At 37.0% G+C, this 14,159-nt stretch overlaps 1 protein-coding gene across 1 annotated transcript in view; it reads right to left on the bottom strand.

Annotated features, from left to right (window-relative positions):
• Positions 1-14,159, bottom strand: part of KCNH8 (potassium voltage-gated channel subfamily H member 8) — a 278,542-nt gene that overhangs the window by 186,101 nt on the left and 78,282 nt on the right. The window lies entirely within an intron of this gene.

The following is a 14,159-nucleotide window of genomic DNA, read 5'->3' as shown; positions in this document are numbered from 1 at the left end:
TACTATGGGCAACCAAGGCCAAATCACACAGAGACCCTAGAAATGACTGGGTAGAACACAACTCACAATTTTCCCACTGAAGGAAGAGAAAGCTGGTGTAGTTATCTATCAACGTCTATACCTCATTGGTTAAGGGTCACTTCTGGGTGTCAGTATGTTAGCACTTCTGCCCTACCCACTCAGGATAAGCACACTTTGCAGAGGTCACTTGGGCATCAAGATGCTGGAAACAATTGGTGCATAAGAAGAGTCTGCTCATGATCTCAAGGGTGAGTCAAGGTGACATTAGAAGGGCACAGACAGGTATGCCACAACGATGATATGATGTCACCAACTTTATAGGTGTGTTATAGAGATTAATGAAATAATACATATAATTGTGCTTAGCAAAGTGATATGTACTCAATAAAAGTACTATCAAGAATATTATTCGCATCTTCATGCTATTATATTAACAAATGAAAATCAGAGGACAATAGAAAAGGGTAGACAATTGTTCAATGCTTTGAGAGAACTGGAGGAGACACTGAGAGGCAATATTCAGGGAAGTTTCTCCTGCAGGACACAATTTTTTAGATAACTTTGAAGGATGAATACGATTTTAGGGGCAACACAGATGCATACGGGAGATGAGGTCTAAGAGAAAGCATTTATAAATGTTGGCGGGTGGCTTTTAGGTTCAGAATGAATTAGAGACTATTATGGAATCATTCATTCATGAGCTCATTAAAAAATGTGGCACGCTGTCAATATACAGATAGTAACAGAGGCTGGGATTTTAAAGGTAACAAAAATGAAAATGAAAAGAATTACAGTCTAAATTCTCAAATAAAAGCAATCAAGATTCAATATAGTATGTTATTATATGAAATATTTCTCTAAAAATGTATGAATACATATAAACATGTATATGTGCACCCAAGGATGAAATGCTTATGTAGCTCAAATTAAGTGAAGTAACTGGTAATTGTAGACGTCTCTAGAGAGCGCAGCTTTGAGCAAAGGTAGTAAGTACACTTACTTTTTTCTAGCATGTACCCTATTGTACCCTTTGAATTTTAGACCATTTGGTTTATGTGTTGCCTATTCAAAAAATAGTGTGTTTAAAAGAGGTTTGCAGCAGACAGCCTATCTTGTATGGTACGAGAGAGGAGGAATTCCAGCTACTTCTCAATGGGCTTCCCCACTCTTTTGAAACATGCTGTGTGTTTCTATAGTCTACCATCAGCTGGCAGACCTGGTTCCATTCTATTCAGCTTTGCTCCAATCAGCTCCTAAACCCAGAGAATAAAATCCGGTGTTGACATATGCTCCCTCCTGAGAGCGACTGGCTCTTCTGCCAGCCACCCCCTTCCACCCATCCCCCTCCGCCCCAGTCATCCTCTCCCTGTGGGGAGAAGCCAGAGCTAAAGACCCACATTGGGAAGCCTTCAATGATAGGTTATTTAGAAGACATGGGAGCGAACTAAATAGTCCCAGACTAATATCTAATTCGCTCACACTTTGCAGAAGTATTGATTGACTTGTACTATATGTTGGTCTTCGCTCCAGGAACAGGGGTAAGAAGTCTATTGATTACATGCAGTCCCTACTCTTAGTCCGGGACGTGTGGGAGTTCCCAACTAGATCCAGAGGGGGGCGCCCTCCTATTGGGGATAGGATCTAGCCTCACCTACCCCTCACAGCTTTGGGGGTTAGTCACTCCCTAACTATAGTGTTTCTTCCTTTTTCCATTCTAAAAACTTTGGCAGAGAGGTTGCTTAGAAAATGTAAATGCCCGGCATTGGTAAAGTACTCAAACATCTTGCAAGAGCTTTTAATATGCCTTCAGAAGCCATTTTTCAGTCGACTGCTGACATGTTTATTGACTTTTACTATATGCCAGGTGACCTGGTTCTACCATGTGGCAGGTCCTAGAGTGAGGTGACAGAAGGTGACAGAAGGTGTTAAAAGGTGAATAAGGTATAGCCTCTAGGTCTAGGACATTATAATTTAGTTAAAGAAATGCATGAATATCGACACTAAAATACAGTATATACTACGTACCAACTTAAATGATACATACATAAGAACTACCAGAGTTAGAGATTAAAGATCTTAGGTTTTGGAAATGGTTAGCTAGGAATAGGACTAAAATAGAGATGATTTATCAAAAAGTCCTGAGCAGACACCTGGATGGAGTAGGCTCAGAGGATAAATGGATAAATAAGGCGAATTGCAGATAGAGAGAATTTAAAAAGTTGCATTTTTCCCTAAAGTCCAGTTTTTCCATTATTCAAATAGCTACGAAAGTTAATCTTTTGTTAGTATTATCTGATATACCTTTTTTCATCTATCTACTTAAACTTCAGCCCTTCTAGGGACTTACGCTTTAGTTATGTCTTGTATGTGCTGTATTTAAATCTTTAAAATGTATAATATGAAGATACATCTATCAACTTGAGTTGACTATATTTAATTTTACTAACATATCACATTGGTTTTTAAACAACTTACTTTGTACTTTCTCTTCACCTTGTTTTATTTCACTTTTTCCAATTTTAAAATTAAGGAAGTATAACATATCTAAAAAAAGATTTTGTAACTATTTAAACACAACGATAAACACCCATGGATTATTCACTCAGTGAAAAACCCTGTGTACACCATACAGATTGTATTTGCCTGCTTCCCCAAGGAAGAACCCACAACTTGAATTTTTGTAATTATCATTCCCATTTACATAGTTTTTACCACTTATGTACATATCCTCATGTAACATATTGCCTAATTTTTCTGATTATTATGGCACATACTCTGGTATCTCATTCTGCATACTTTTAGTAACTTGATTCTTTTATTAATTACCTTCGTGTCTTTATACTTGCTTATGGACATTAAGAAAAGACCACTTCTTTAAAGGTACAATAAGCTCCTGGAAAAAGCTTCTAAAAGATTTACCAAATTGCCTGATCTCTGTGTTTCAATTAAGGATTATACTGTGTTTTTTTGGGGGGGGAAGGGGGTAGTTAATTCTTCTTGCAAATATACTGCAAAAACAAAGCTTAAAAAAAGTCATGTATTCAGCCTCTTCTGTTTATATTTAGCACTTGTCCTTGAGATGTAATTGCATTTCAATTCTACAGAGAATTTAGTGGCAGTGGCGCCTTTTAAAGCTTCGTGTACTAGCTACTGAACAGTCCTCTTGTTGGGGAAAGAGCAGCTCCTCTTACCCAGCTATCTACTTGCAAACATATGCTTTGCTGCATGCCAGTCCTGCAACCTCCAAAGAAGCAACATGACATTTACTTCAGAATGGTGCCAACCAAAGCCACTGCCATAATGATTGTGGGCTCATCGCGTGTGTATCACCATCCACACATCTACTAAGGTTTTTACCCTTTTAAGGAGTCAACTGTGCCTATGTGATACACATCTAACTGCCACACAGCTTTTCTCTACTTGCGTCGAGGCCGTCGTTTTGTGTAAATTCAGTTTTGAAGTGCCAGTAAACAGTAGGATATGAATGTGATTACATTTTAGGCAGTTTATTTCTCTAAACGCTTCCTTAGCAGAAAGGTTTCATAGAATCTCGGGGTTGGCTGAGTCCCAGGTCATGTGTTCCAACTTCCTCATACAGAGCACCATTTTCCCATTCAAACAGAGATGTTCTACTCATTGTTGACTTCCCGGGCAGGAAGGAAATGGGGGGTAGAAATGCAAAGGCATAGAAGGAAAAACACAAAAGAGGAGAAGCAAACATGCACCCACTGTTAACCCCTTACATCCTTTTGCTTGCCCCCACTTTTCAGATGAGAACACTGAAGCCTAAAGAATTTTAGTTTCCTGACCAAAGGCTGAAGCTAGGAATTAAAACTTGGTATATGTGAAAGACCATGTTTACTATATCACACTTTTTTTTTCTCCTGTAAAGAAATGACTTGTTTTCTACTTGCAGCACAAATGGGTTAATTCTAGAAAAATATTCGTACCTCTTCTAGCCTACAAGGAGCCCCAAATCACAAATTTTTCTCTATTCATTAAAAGTTCATTGATGACAGCTACTAAGCCAGTGGGAGTCTTTCAACAACCTCTGAGTCGCTTTCTCATTTCCTGCAGAAAGTCAATTATTTCAAAACTATAACAGCAACTTTTTTGGTTCCAAAATATTTTGCACAGGCCTACTCCAGAGGCATGCAGGAGGCAACAAAATGTAGTTGCCATTCAAACAATCTGTTTCTTATCTTCTCAAGCACCCTTTTCCCCTCTTGCCCTTTTAATGTGCATCACAGTACTTCTAAAATGTTCCCATTCAAACATCCTTCTACTGGCGGAAGCCAATAAATGTGTTCTCCAGGGCCTGGAGGCATAAATGTAAGTTCCGTATCATTTTGAAATCTCATGTTTAACTTAAAAATCCATTCGACTTTTGCATTCTACTCTGTTCTATATTCATGTTTGTTTGAGTGTTTTTATTTTGTTTTACTATGGACCTGACAGATTTTTAACTCAATTGGAATTTCAGCAAAGTGTGTCCTTTTATCTGTGACACTCTGCATAGTATTCAACACACTTCTACATAACCTTTGTGACTCAGGCTCTAGAGGATTAGGCAGATCCAAGTCGCAGTCTCCCAGCAGCTGGATCTTGCAGCCTCGAGCACTTCAAAACAACCATCTCAGCACCCAGTCTAAGAACTCTCCAGATCGTAGACTTCCACGGCCATTCAAACCAAAGGCATCATTGATAGACACTAACTTGGCATCAAAGAGAAATCTGTACCCGCTCCCCTCTCTGCTAATAACACAGAATTTGAGACTGAATGATCCAAATCTTTATTTCTGAAAAGTGCCTCTGATATTGGTTGTCTCTCAAAACCAAATCTTGTGTTAGCAAGTACTCATAGAAACAGACTCTGCCGACAGAGTCGGTGGACAAATTCGAGTGCTCTAAGCATCTTTTATTTTCTATTTTATTTTATTTTTCTTGCAGAGGGCAAGATACAAACTTGAACTTTTCATGTTTTATAAGTTGCCCCCATGGTTTCTGAATTCATTTGCACGTAAGTCCAACAAAGACAACATTAGTACCCTGGTTGCTACTGATCATTGTCATCTCTTGAGACTGTTTTATTCAGGCAGAATATATGTTTGTGACTAAAATATTTAAAGATCTTTGTACTTCATATCGATTTTAAGGAACTTAATTGTACCATTTCCCAGTATGATGATGTTGTTATTGGATTAACGGTACTGGCTGCAAGCTAAAGTTCTCACTGTGCCTTCTGCCCAAATGTAGGAGGTCGCTTGGATTTGAGGATTTGCTAACTTTATGGACAAAGCCAAAGGGGGTTAGGATCGAGGGTGGAGGAGAGGATGGCTGTGGTGGGGAGCGGTAGTGGGGAGAAAACGAAGTCAACTGAACTTAAACAACAATTTAAAAAAGTTAAAAAAAATAAAGTGTAAACATCTGCAAAAAAATGGATGAAAAATGTGCAAAGAGGGAGTCTCATAGTTCTTATGATTTAAGCATCCCCTAGTGGCATGCTGCAAATGATCGTGTTGCTGCCTTTCATTGTTCATTTATGGTATGATTTTTACATACTGTATGAATTCTCACTTCAGACAAAGATTAGAAGAAAATAGTGTAATAAAGAAAAACTCAAGGCTGGAACTCTGTGCTGAAGTTGCAGTAAAAGAGCAGTAAGTTGTATATGTATACAAGAATATCTTGCTCTCTTCAGTCCAATAAACAAACAAACACAGAAACAAATATAAACAAATGTGCTTCATCACCTTGTAGCTGGGAGTGTGGCCCTGGGTCAGCAACATCAGCCTCAGAGGGGAGCTTGTTAGAAATGTGAACTCTGAAGCCTCACCTCAAACCCTCTGAATCAGAATCTGCATTTTAACAAGATTCATATGCACGTTAAAGTTTGAGAAACTCCTTTGGAATATCATTGAAAAAAGCTACAGGAATCTAGTGACAGTACATGACTCAGGGAGGGTGAGGCCAATAAAAGAAAAACAGACCTATTTTCATTATATATTCCTTTTAACTTTTAAATTTTGTAACATATGTATGTAACACTAATTCAAAAATACCTTCTTTTAAAATATACTTTATTGATTATGCTATTACAGTTGCCCCAATTTTCCCCCTTTACCTCCCTCCACTCTACAGCCCCCTCTCCCTCAGGAAATCCCCACACCATGGTTCATGCCCATGGCTCATGCGTATAAGTTCTCTGGCCACTCCACTTCCTATCCTGTACTGTGCATCCCCATGGCTATGCTGGAACTACCTATTTGTACTTCTTAATCCCCTCACCTCCTCACTCATATCCCCACAGCCACCTCCCTTCTGGCAACCATCAAAAATGCTCTCCCTATCCATGATTCTGTCTCTGTTCTTCTTGTTTGCTTAGTTTGTTTTATAGATTCAATTGTTGATAATATTGTATTTATTGCCGTTTTATTGTTCATAGTTTTTATCTTCTTTTTCTTAAATAAGTTCCTTTAAGGTTTCATATAATAATGGTTTGGTGATGATGAACTCTTTTAGGTTTTTCTTGTCTGGGAAGCTCTGTATCTGTCTTCCATTCTAAATGATGTCTTTACTGGGTAAAGCAATCTAGTTTGTAGGTCCCTGCTTTTCATGACTTTGAATAGTTCTTGCCAATCCCTCCTAGCCTGCAAAGTTTCTTTTGAGAAATTAGCTGACAGTCTTATGAGAACTTCCCTCTAGGAAACTAACTGCTTTTCTTTTGCTGCTTTTAAGATTCTCCCTATATCTCTAGCTTTTGCCATTTTAATTATGTGTTTTGGAGTGGGCCTCTTTGAATCCATCTTGTTTGGGACTCTCTGTGCTTCTGACTTGCATGTCTATATCTTTGTAAAGTTTATTTACCCATCCATTTAATCAAATAAAAATAAAGATTAAAAATAAAGAATAATCATGAAAAATAAAAATAACTCGGTAAACAACATTTAAAATTTCCAATAATAAAAATTCATTAATACAGATATGTTTTAAACAAATTTAGTACACAGTTTATCATAACTTGGTATTAGCAAAATCATCAGTAAGTTTTGCAAATTCCACTTTTTCAACTATATGAGCTTCAATGTTGAGTTGTACTAATTCTTTTCACATGTATTGTCATTTAGAGTTCAATAAATGAGTTTTAATTTTGATCAAGGATGATTTTTAACTACGACAGGGTTACAGTGCTCATAAAAAGTAAAATGAATGAATGAAATTCAGAAAATCTGAAGGTGATAAAATGTGTTTGGTTTTTCATCCACAATTAATTCTTTATGAACACATTTGAGATAATATTAAAATGTGCTCCAATTTTCTCTGGTTCTTGTGTTAGAGAATTAATCTTTTAGACAAACTGGTCTTTCATATCACTTGTGTACTTTTTAAAAAATTAGTATTGTTGTTATCCTCTGCTCCTGAGACGTGCATGCAAACGACAGCGGTTTGTTTTCTTTTGCTCATTAATGTAGTCACAACCTCTAGAACAGTGCCTGGCACATAGTAGGTGCTCAATAAATTTGTTACAAAAGTGAGTGGAATAAACTTGTAACCTATTCGTTTTTGTTGAAGTACTAAAGCACACCAAATGAGGGCATCTTTTTTTTAGCTGAATCTATTATTTAGCAGGAATCACTTATAACTAACACTTTTGCTTTAAAAATAAAATCAGAACTTTCCTCAATAGCCCATCTAATTTCTACGTTTTCAGCCTGACATGCTACTTTTTAAAAGATTCTCCCTTAAGGACGTGTTTATTGATTTTAGAGAGAGCAGAAGGGAAGGAGAGAGAGAGGGAGAGAAACATTGAAGTGAGAGAGAAACATCAATTGGTTGCCTTTCATACGTGCCCTGGTGGGACGGAACCACAATCTAGGTCTGTGCTCTGACGGGGAATCTAAACCACAACCTTCCAGTTTAGGGGACGATGCTCCCACCCGCTGAGCCACACCAGCCAGGGCCCGACGAGCTACTTTTAGTAAAATTCTTGGTAAGCCAAAATAGAAAATTGTGTTTTCTATTAGAAAACTGATTAAGCAAAAACAGAGAGAGCTAAATAATGGTAAACAAAGCCCTTTTTCCAAAATAGAAAATGAAAAAATTATGAAGCACTAGTACTCTGTAAAGAAAACTACTTTGTGCATATAAATGAAGCATTTTGGATCCATTTAGAGTCTTTGGTGTCATTAAGGGGCTATTTTGTGTTGCATTTTAACCACTACCCTAGTGAACGTAGGCCAGCTTGTTCCTAAAAGTGTTTAGAAAAAAAGTACTAAGTATGATGTAAATATCTCTGCATTTGTTATTTATTATTGATGCATCTTTATAATTATGATTCCTGTTTCTTGCTACCCCTCCTCCCCCAAATCAAATATGAACCATAGTTTAAGCTTCCTGGGAAGGTCAAGCTCTTTCTCTGCTTGGGCCAAGAGCAGGGAGAAGAAAGCTGTGTTTGCTATACTTCCCCCTTTTCAATACTCAGAACTGGGTGATATAAAAATTCCAACTCCACCTAACCCAGAGGAAGGGTAAAATAGAGAGAGAGTTAGGTGGCAAGTGACAGGCCAGGGTTTTCTGGCACAATTCTCATTTAGTGAAATTTTATTCTCTTAAATGAACATAAACTACAAATATGTGGCTAGTAGTGGTTTAAATTTTATACCTTTGCAAAAATTTTCTTAGGAGTTCATTAAAAGACAAAAGAAGATTACATAATGATATTTTTGTTCTGAAAAATGTGGTTATTTGTTTTGGCATCTTTGGCCCTGTTGAAAGGTAGATTGAATGGAACCAAGCAAATGAAACCAGCCACACTTTGTGAATACCCAGATTCCCCCAATATTTAATTTCACTTGTCCCCTGGTTCTCTTCCAGCACAACCTAGAGTTTGCTTGCAATTATGTTTAATTCAATGAGTATTTCCTTTTAATTTCAAACAGACTGGAACAGGCTCTTGACTTTAAACATACATAAAAAATGGAAATAAGTGATTTATTCAGCCATATTTTAGCCATTTTACATATGTGTGTGTGTATATATATATATTTACATGTAGACCCCTTTTAAATTGGGATTTTTGAAGACAACATATACAAATTAGTATGTCCACTGCCCCAGAGTGGACTGACCTTTCTCTGTTCAGGCTTTGTTTATATTCAGTGGAAGCTAATGCAATTCAAATGTTTTTCATAATTTGGTAGCATTTTCCAGAACCTCATCTGTCCACTGCATAGTCTTCTCTGCTTCACAGTATTCATGTTAGATTAAACAGGAAAGATGAGTGGTTTTACAAGAGATAATTGTGAGTCGCAGGAAACACAAGAGTAAACTAATTTGATAGTTATAGATATTCCATGGATGTAATGTTAGTGTATTTATTCTGGTGTCTTTATAATAATGCAGAGAGAGTACAAAACTTTAATTAAGGTGATAGCTGCAAAAGGCAGGTCTCTGGAAATTTGTGAGAGAGGCAGAAGCAACAGGAAGACAACAATAATTGGGAAATAAACCAGTACAGGCGAATGCTGACTCTGCATTAGGAAACCAAAATGAGTAGGGAGGAGGCAGCCAAAGGAATTAGACAGGCAGAAATAAAGCAGATAATAGTCACTGTTTACTGGGCAGCTGTGATGTTTCAGACACTGAGGTCAGCATTTTGCATTTTGAATTTTTTGTTCGTCACAACAGCATCTTATGGCATCATTATGGATGAAGGGGCTTGGGCTCAAAAAGGGCCAATGCTACACAGCAAGTAAAATATCCTAAGAGCTATAATATTCCTGATGTCACTGGATGACAGCTAGAGGGGAAGGGGAGATAGGATCTGAATAGGAGCTCCTAGCTGCCAAGTCCAATGTTTCTCAAGTGTAGCCCTGATCTGCCATGCTCATTGGAATCTCCTTGGTGCTTATTAAGCTTCCAGTTTCCCAAGTGTCACCTCAGGTCTGTTAAATTTGAATCCCCAAGGTATGGGAGCCTAGGGTCTCCGTTTTAAACAAAATCAGTAGGTGATACATGCTAAGCCAAAAAAAGAAAATGGGACATTTGCTCTCATGGAAGGGGGTTAGAGTATATACTTCAGGCCCAACTTGGGAAGAGATATCTCCTTTGTAGGTAAGTATATATTCAATTTCTAAAATTTGGGAGAATTCCATTCTAAACAATAACTTCTTTATTTTATGGTTTTCTATAATTCTTAAAAAGACCTTCAAAAATTAGCTCCATTCATGGAACAATAGAAGCTCAAAATTTAGGGAGAACTATAAAGGTCAATATATGACTTAATGCCTAATCTATAACCCTTTAATCCCCCTCTATGATGTTGTATTTGTGGTTGTATGAATATCCTAGCAGCGGAGACCTTACTCTTCCATGAATCAGTGAAATTAATACCATGAAGGGCACCCTACCCCACATATGGATTTAACACCTGTTCTTGGTCTCATCACCATAAATAATCTTTGCCAAAAAAAAAAAAAAAATCAAGTCTCTCACTCTCTTATCTTAAATTCTTTAAAGGCTTTCCATTGCAACTGGAATAAACCTCAAATGCCCTCTACCATGGCCTGTAATACCCTGCCTAAGATTTCACTTACTCCCTGCCTAGTATCGGGCGTTTAAGAATGTCCTCAGCTCATTCAAGCCTCAAAGTTTTTGCCCATGTGGTTCCTTCTTCCTGAGACATCTTTCAGGTCTCCGATTAAATGTCTACTTTTCTGAGAATCTTCCCCTCATCCTTTTAACTAAATAGGTGACCCCATTATTCTCTGTCATTATAGCCTTTTTGCCCTTAAGAATGAGTATTACAATTTTTAATGATATTCAATATGTTAGTTTATGTATGATTTGTTAGTCACTCCTACCCAAGCCCATTATACACAAAACTATAAACACATTGTAAACATATAAACTATAAACTATATGTAAATTGTAAACTATAAACACAAACTGTAAACTCCTTAAGGAAATGGTCCATTGTTGCATATCCCATCATCAAGCACATTATGTGATTATGTATTTTTTCCTAATTAAATATTATAACACACACATACATTTTTTCCTTAAGTAAATGATATTGGTACATTTGAGTTATGCTGGCCGGACACCAACATGGCAGCCACTTAACCTTCAACATAGAAAGCTGTCTTTTAAGGAAAAAAACTCATTTCTAGTGATGATTAGATTTTAGGTTGAGCACCTTTTGACCTAAATCATGAGAGGTATAAATGTGAAATATAACATATCTAGTAGACATTTTATACTTTGGGTGAACACTGGTCTACATACCAGGTATCTTAGAATTGGGTTCTGGTTCTTTTAATAACAAGCTGTGTGATCATGCCCAAATCACCTTCCTTCTCTGGGCCTTACTTGTCCTGTGTATAAGTAAGGAAGGTGAATATATAATCTCCTAGATCCTTTTGAGCTCAGACATATGGTAATTCAGTCAATTATGGATACAAAGGTATGTGTAAATAGTGACTAGAACTTAATGTCTGTAATGAATGATATAAAAATATTGCACATAACCTTATGAATAAAAGAGAGAAGGGAAGAAAAGCAGGAAAGAAGGAAGGAAAAAATGAAGACAGGAAGAGAAAGGATGAAAGAAAGGAGGGAGAAGAGGAGAAAGAATAAAAGATAGACAAAAGGAAAAAAGCTTGAGTATTATAATCCAGTATAAGGAGTATCTTAAAACAATATGGAATTATCTCAAACTCTAATATTCTTCTGCAGTTTTAAGAAAGAGTTTGCATGAGATATTACAGTATACATTTGGGGTAATTGCCAGCTTCTGCCATTTTTACCTTTGAGAAGAGGACAAGCTGTCTAACTTCTATAAACTTTAGTGTCTTCCTCTTGTAAAACAGGAGGTGATTATTCCTTTACATAAAATATCTAACCTAATGCCCAGAATTGAAAGACATTGTTCAGTAAATCATAACTATATTATTTCCATAATTATTGTTTTAAAATTTGCTCTCTGTGATTCTACATTCAGATCACTTAAAAACTCTACAAAGATTTTTTGGTTCAGGGAATTACTATATATGCACCCTTTGGTCAGTAGTCTCAAAATGGAAAAATCACATTTTACCTAAGCAATAGAGATATTGGATTTAAACTGTTTTGAAAAAAATAAAGGTTCCTAGAACACACACACACACACATACACACGCTCCCTGGATCTACACTATCCCGTGGTCCTGTTCTGGGTCCCACAATGGTCCATGCACTCTGACCCGTCAGAGCTGGTACACTAATGGAACAGACTTCTCAGTCTTGCTATTTGCATTCGTTCCAGGCTCAGTCTGTAAAGTACAGGATCTTCATCACCTGCATTTATATGACCCTAGTTAAAATATTTACCGATATTTGCTTCTCTACAGATTCACGTGAATCACTGCACTCAAGGAATGTGCTTCTTTCCAGTGCATGTGCCTACTATGGTTGCCCTCTAACACTCAGGTGCATGGTTCTTGTGCTAAAGTCAAGGGCAGGGTTCTACAATCTATCATTGCTTTTGGAGAGAACCACTAGGGTTGCCTCACACAATTAAGGAGGTCATGTCCTGAGTGAGTGTGCCCAACTGAGGGCTGTGTGTGGACTGAAATCCATACTGTACTCAGCTCATCCAGCCATAGCCCTGGTACTGGGCCATGTCCACTGGAGGACAGATGTCTTTGTCTGATTCCCAAAGTCTATGGGCAGTTCTGAGAACAATGGCCCGACTGAGTAATATCTGAAGACTCTTGCTTTACTCAACAACAATAGAAATACCTGCAGATGCTTTCTGTGCCCTCCCATGGAATGTCTGTTCCCAGGAGAACAATAATTTTAGAAACAAGGTAAATAATAAAACCTTATACTGCTCTTTGCTACATTTACACATATTGTTTAACTTGACCATGAAAGATACATTTACATCCTATAATTTCATACCATTCCATAGTACAGATAAAAATATTGAAATATAGATAAAGTGACTTACAGGGAAATTACAATTAGTCAAAGTAAAATAATAAAGCCAAGTTCAACTAACTGGATTTTAGAGCTGGTTTTTAAAATGATTGCATTAAAATATTTTTAGCAAACATATGTAAGGCACTTAGGATACTGAGACCTATTTTATAATGGAAAGGTATGAATAATTTCTATATTTAAAATTTACTTCTTTATCTTTTTTGTCTTGTCTTAGGTACTTCCATTTAGTCATGTTCCATATGAACACCTATTAATGGAAAATGTGCCATTCTAAGCCTGCAATTTGGGAAAAGATAAAAGAGAAGTATATTAACATTTTTAAGTTCATTTGAGCAAAATCACTTTCAACAGGGCACTGCCAAACTGGGAGTGCCCTGCAGGGCTCAGCCAACAAGAGCTAGGGGAAAGACTTACACAGAGAAGATGGGGAAGCGAAAGTGGGAAATTATTTGACCAGCTATAGGTTAAGTCGTAGTTAGCTGTTTACAACTGGTTTTCCTTAGGTTTCAATTTCTTTTAAAAAAAATTATTATCTTTTTTCCATTACCCATTAGTCTCCTTACATCCCTCCCCCTGCAATCAGGACCCTGCTGTCCTTCCCTCTCTCTCTCCCTCTCTCCCTGCCATACTTCCTCCATTTCATTCTAACTTCCTATCTTTCTTTCCTTTCTTATAATAAACAAAGCAGTAAAGCTCATTAGCATGACTGTCAAAGTTTCTCAAAGTTCATTCAAACATCTTAAGTTTTAATAGAAAATTGAGTAACCTTTCTTTGGGGGAAGTAAGACTCATTTATTCCATACAAACAGTTAAACCATATCTGAGCATTATAACATACAAAAGCACTGTACCATTTTTTTTGTAAAATACTTATCCAGAAATTAATCCAGCCATTTTATTTTTTCTAGGTATATTTAAAAAATGATGCTGGTGACTCTTCTGCTACAGCATTTCCACTTATTTAAAAAAAACCCATTCCTTACTATATTATCTTGATATTGGCACCCACTCAATGTGCTGACAGTAACGATATCAAATCAAAGCTGTTTTCAACAGTGTCAAGAGTTAACAGACATGGCAGCCCTTTAAGATACCAGCTCAGCTTACTGTCTTATAGAGACAGAATAAAAAAGCATGAGGTGTAAGGATAATAG

This window comes from Desmodus rotundus, chromosome 8 (genome assembly GCF_022682495.2).
Source record: "Desmodus rotundus isolate HL8 chromosome 8, HLdesRot8A.1, whole genome shotgun sequence".
NCBI classification, from domain to species: domain Eukaryota; kingdom Metazoa; phylum Chordata; class Mammalia; order Chiroptera; family Phyllostomidae; genus Desmodus; species Desmodus rotundus.
The sequence above is the reverse complement of the archived record's forward strand: the minus strand, read 5'-3'. Positions and strand labels throughout refer to the sequence as shown.